The 6,000-nt window shown below is 39.0% G+C and overlaps 1 protein-coding gene across 1 annotated transcript in view; it reads right to left on the bottom strand.

The window, feature by feature from the left end:
- Nucleotides 1–6,000, bottom strand: part of LOC145483332 (monocarboxylate transporter 10-like) — a 117,942-nt gene that overhangs the window by 53,096 nt on the left and 58,846 nt on the right. The gene's annotated exons all lie outside the window — the stretch shown is intronic.

Below are 6,000 nucleotides of genomic sequence, written 5' to 3'. Positions count from 1 at the left end.
TCGCAGTTTTACCTCACATCAAAGGCCTAACCGAACCTCTCTGAAGACTTCTAAGAAACAATGGAATACAAGCAGACCCCTTAAGACATTACAACAAGAGTTTGTTTCTCCGAAATCAAGACCACCCGCGGAACTACAAACAAATGTCGTTTACAAGATCCCATGCGCCGATTGTCCGTGGAGTTATATCGGTGAGACTGGTAGATGTTTACAAACAAGGAAGAAAGAACATATTAGAAACACAAAAACCTTTAATATTTAAAAGGTTCCAACATTACTTCCCATGCCTGGTTGAACGACCATTCCATCGACTTTGACAATGCACGCGTGATTGACAAGGGAAATTTCCGTGTTAGAAAAACTTTGGAATCCTGGCACACAGCAATTACGAACCATGCTGACAATAATGCGAAACAATTACCAAGACAATATTCAATTTTATTTTGAACCTAAAATTAGCATTTTTTACTCGCACACAAGCATTTCTATTGTTTTTATTATAATTTTGTTTTTTTTTCACACTTTTCTTAGTATATATTTTAACGTTCGCGCTTTCTATCTATTACTCGTTAAAGACTACAGACTGGTAGTCGAAAGCTCGTTTTTAAACAAATTTTTAACCAGAAATCGTTTCTCTATTTTTCCAAAATATGAATAGTTCAAGAGAATTTTAGTAATATTCAAATCGAGCCTCCATCAATGCAAGTTCCCTTTTCTAGTGACTTGATGGGTTTAAATCTCTTCCAGCGATAGAGAAACCACTAACAACACAGCGCATGCAACCAGCAGGATCCCGCTGATCGCCGTAGCTGAGCCAGCGTTACACAGGTCGTGCGGAGTGTAGCAATGAACCTCGCAATAGGCTTTATGAGCCTCGGCAGCTTTACATACTGGGTTCATGAGAAGACACAAGTGATGTCTACTGTAAGTATCTCCTCCCGCGGAGATTTTTGTTTTGCGGTTGTTGCAGGCGTTATAATCTTGTTAAAGCGGTTTCAGCGACTGTCATCTCACGTATCTTCGGCATCTGGAAAGTGTTGTTATTTGAACTAAGCATGGTTTCCCGTGACGGAGAAACAGGTTTTACATTTCACCTCGTGACCTGCAGCCTCGACCTTAAAGCGAGTTCACGGTTGACCTTCGATCGAAGAATGTGCTAAGGAAGGGATTTTATCTTTTCGCTCGCGGCATCAATCCAGATTTTACTTCGAAAAAAACTCGGTGTGTTCTAAACGAATGTGATTGCATCTTAAGTCCGATAAAGATTTTTTTTAAGAAAAGAGCGGTGGTAGCAAGTTTTCAGACGAATTTGCACGAGTGGAAATTGGATCCTGCCTTGCCGATTGCTCCAGTTATCGTGGCAAAGCTTTGGAATTAAAGTGGTGGCTTCTTCATTTGGTTTGCTGGCCATGTTGTCACGCCAACATCTTGCCAAGAGCGCACTTCAAAAGAATACCCTGAACGACCTGGATTTAATTTGCTCACAGTTCGAAAAGGACATGGTCAAGAACAGGGGTAAGTTTGCGAACAATGTTTTTTGAGTTTAGCTGGAGGGGAAGTACCGTAATAACTTCACTTTTAGTGGCGCTTTGATTGGCAAAGGCCATTACAGCATGACCAATGCTGACCTTGTGTTTTCGAGAGCTCAAATTCAGTTTATTTTCCCGCTTAAGGCACCTAAGTTACTTTTTTGCCAATGGGGGGCCTGGGTTGATTTTGCTGGAGTAGAGTCAGAGGGCAGCTTTGGTCAGCTAACATGTATTTTCTTTTGATTGAAAGGACGGGATGGTATCGTGGACCGCAATGACAGTCATTTTAGAAATTGTTATATTGAGTGCAATCAAGGGCAAAATAAATGAAAAATTAAGACCGCCACTCCCCCCATTTTAATGATGGAAAAATGCGAATTTATCATTGATTCGGGTGGATAGGTGGTTTTATTTCTCATTTTATTCTGTCCAAGATTTTAGTTTCCTGATGAAAATAATCAATGTGGTTGGTTCCCTAAAATAAATTATGTTGATGAAGACAATGATCATGTTAAGAGGTCACCTTGTTTAATTTGAGGGGCAAACACAGTAAAAATTGCAGTAAATGTATGGGAAAAGTTTAAAGTTTGCTGCCTAATAAGTTGAGAGTCAGTGACTTCCTGAATGTTTTATGCGTTACAAGGAACAGATACACAGCAGATCTAAAGGGTTTCCTTAGTCAAATGTGATGAAAATAGATTTCCTGTGATGCAAGGATAGGCACTTTTAAATTTTGTTTACAAATGTCTCTAAATTTTCTTGCGAATTGCGACTCACACTATTTTTCAGACTATTGAAAAATGAAAAACTTAATTATGGCTTTTCTAGCGAGGCAACTTCCCACTTATCATATGATCTACAAATTGTTTTACCCTGTAACCTTTGTTTTTAATTTACTGAAAAATATTTCAGGTTGTTAGTCTTAAGATTCTCTATTTTCCCCATACATTTACTGCAGTTTTTGCCCTGTTTGCCCTCCCAAATTAAAATAGCGTGAAAAAACCGTGAAAATCTCTCTTTCATAATTATGTTTTCCGGGGTTCCTTTGGATTTGATCTCACCACTTTTTACCAGGTTAAAAACAGACAATATTCTATATATAATAATGCAGCACTTACTCAAATGTTATAATTGATTTTTATCAGCAGCCCATATTATGATTGGTTTATCACTAACCATAAACTTAATAAGTCTGTTGAGTCAGGCGTCAAAAATGGACAATAATGGTTATGTGTTAATGTATAGTATTATTCACACTATTCAATTTGCTATGTGGTTGCTAACTGGCAGACAACTTAATACATTTATAGGTGTCCAGCTGAACAGGAAATTCCTAACAAAATTGAAGGCATTCATTTGAAGCACTTTTCATGGAAAAGCTGTAGAAGACCTTACACAGATTTAAACACAGCAAAAAATCTGACTTAAAATGGAGTAACCATCTATCAGTCCTGTCCTCATGTACACATGTGCTCTAATAAAAACATTGTAAGTTGAATTAAGATGATGACCAAAAGATAACCAAAAAACAACCAAAATAGAAAAAATTAAATAATAATGTTTTTAAGGTGGCAATAACATTATTAGGCTACACTTTAAGGTGGCACACCCAGAAGTGTAGTGTAACCGAGAGATTATAATGTCATGTCAGCAATAACATTAATAGGCTACACTTTAGGTGGCACACCCATGAGTATAGTGTAACCAAGAGAGTCTAATGTCATGCCAGCAATAACATTATTAGGCTACACTTTAGGTGGCACACCCATGAGTGTAGTGTAACCAAGAAAGTCTAATGTCATGCCAGCAGTAACATTATTAGGCTACACTTTAGGTGGCACACCCATGAGTGTAGTGTAAGCGAGAGATTCTAATGTCATGCCAGCAATAACATTAATAGGCTACACGTTAGGTGGCACACCCATGAGCATAGTGTAACCAGGAGATTCTAATGTCATGCCAGCAATAACATTATTAGGCTACACTTTAGGTGGCACACCCATGATTGTAGTGTAACCAAGAGATTCTAATGTCATGCCAGCAATAACATTATTAGGCTACACTTTAGGTGGCACACCCATGAGTGTAGTGTAAGCGAGAGATTCTAATGTCATGCCAGCAATAACATTAATAGGCTACGCTTTACGTGGCACACCCATGAGTGTAGTGTAACCGAGAGATTCTAATGTCATGCCAGCAATAACATTTATTAGGCTACACTTTAGGTGGCACACCCATGATAGTAGTGTAACCAAGAGATTCTAATGTCATGCCAACAATAACATTAATAGGCTACACTTTAGGTGGCACACCCATGAGTGTAGTGTAACCAAGAGATTCTAATGTCATGCCAGCAGTAACATTAATAGGCTACACTTTAGGTGGCACACCCATGAGTGTAGTGTAACCGAGAGATTCTAATGTCATGCCAGCAATAACATTAATTGGCTACACGTTAGGTGGCACACCCATGAGCATAGTGTAACCAGGAGATTCTAATGTCATGCCAGCAATAACATTATTAGGCTACACTTTAGGTGGCACACCCATGATTGTAGTGTAACCAAGAGATTCTAATGTCATGCCAGCAATAACATTATTAGGCTACACTTTAGGTGGCACACCCATGAGTGTAGTGTAACCGAGAGATTCTAATGTCATGCCAGCAATAACATTATTAGGCTACACTTTAGGTGGCACACCCATGAGTGTAGTGTAACCGAGAGATTCTAATGTCATGCCAGCAATAACATTATTAGGCTACACTTTAGGTGGCACACCCATGATTGTAGTGTAACCAAGAGATTCTAATGTCATGCCAGCAATAACATTAATAGGCTACACTTTAGGTGGCACACCCATGAGTGTAGTGTAACCGAGAGATTCTAATGTCATGCCAGCAGTAACATTATTAGGCTACACTTTAGGTGGCACACCCATGAGTGTAGTGTAACCAAGAGATTCTAATGTCTTGCCAGCAATAACATTAAAGTGCACCTAACCCCAAAATTTTTTTTTCGCTAAAACAAATCTAGACTTTATTTGAAGCATTTGGGCGAAGAAATTTTTGAATTTGGTTGAATCCTCGATTTTCTATGCCCTTTCAAAGTCGCGATTAAGAGTTTCACGACCGCGTTTTAGGGAGTCTGGGGCGGCGGTACCTGATGACGTCTACCCAGGAACCAAACACAATAGCGCCTCAGTCAACTCACTGTATTTGCTCAAGAAAATAGAATGCAAAACTAATCGTTCCGATGTATTTTGGGACTAAAACGTCCAAGTTTTGTCTCAGAATCATTTCTTTTTCGTCACTGGAGTCAGAGTTAAGTTTCGATTCGGAAGGCTCCGAAATAAACTTCGATCGAGCACGTTCGACAACTGTGAACTCACTGCTTAGAGCTTAGAGAGCAATTTGCAATATTTCAAGCGACGACGGGGAAGACATCTTTGTGGACGAGCTGCTTGTATATTAGGAATGGAAAGCTAGATACGAAGTGGAGGAGCAGGCAAACAAACAGCAGGAAAGAAAACTCAAGGACTGCTTTGGATGGTAATTTCGTCAACTAAATATAAGATTCCCACGCGTGTTTATAGCCCGTTTACATTTGTCCTTACCGAGAATGTATTTTGTCAAGGTTCTGTTAAATCCAGTTTGTGTTTTACTTTCAGTTGAATACTTCATGTTTATAAGAGCGACGTACATGTTGCAGTTTTCGAGACTTGATGACCTCCAAAACATTGGCTTTGATCGATTGAAAATCGTATTGTTTGGACCTGTATTTTTGAAGCTGCGAGAAGCAAGGCGGAAGGAAACATTTCATACAATTACCGATTTCACATTGTCACACGTTTTAAGTCGTAACTCCAAATAACCAATGTAAATTGTTCTCAAAGTTTGCAGTGAAATTCGTCGGATAAGCGAAAAGGATGTGTTCCCTAAGCGGTCCGCAGATAATGTTACGTGGTCATATTTTCGACGCTATTGCACAGAATCTTTGTCACACTGCTGATTTCCAAACCTTCGAAAAACTCTGTGAGTCTAACAATTTTGTTATCATGTAATTCTAGAGGATTAATCTTCGACTTTCATCTAAATCGAAAGAGAAATAAGTGTTGGTTAGCGGCGTACAGTTGCGATCTATTTACGTATCAGTATAACGCTTCTTGATCATGACCGGATCACACAACTTTGCCGGTTATGTTATAAATACTGCGGAATTGGAAGATATAGGTTGTTGGTGGTATTTCTACAAATTGCTGGTTAGCTTTAAGCAGAAAATTTATGAAAACAGCGTTTGAAAGTCTGCGGAACAAATTCCAGTGAGAGTTCTTCAATGGTTCTCACAGATTCAGTTCGCTTGTTGCGGTTCGACAAAATCAACCATCGTTTACGTCTTTATTGCACCATTAGCTGATCATCGCCAGTAAATTGTACAGTATACCTTTCTTTAAATCTGGAATATTGCTGCAA

Source organism: Orbicella franksi, chromosome 4, assembly GCF_964199315.1.
Source record: "Orbicella franksi chromosome 4, jaOrbFran1.1, whole genome shotgun sequence".
Classification (NCBI taxonomy): Eukaryota; Metazoa; Cnidaria; class Anthozoa; order Scleractinia; family Merulinidae; genus Orbicella; species Orbicella franksi.
Note: the sequence above shows the minus strand (reverse complement) of the source record. Positions and strands in the feature narration are given on the sequence as shown.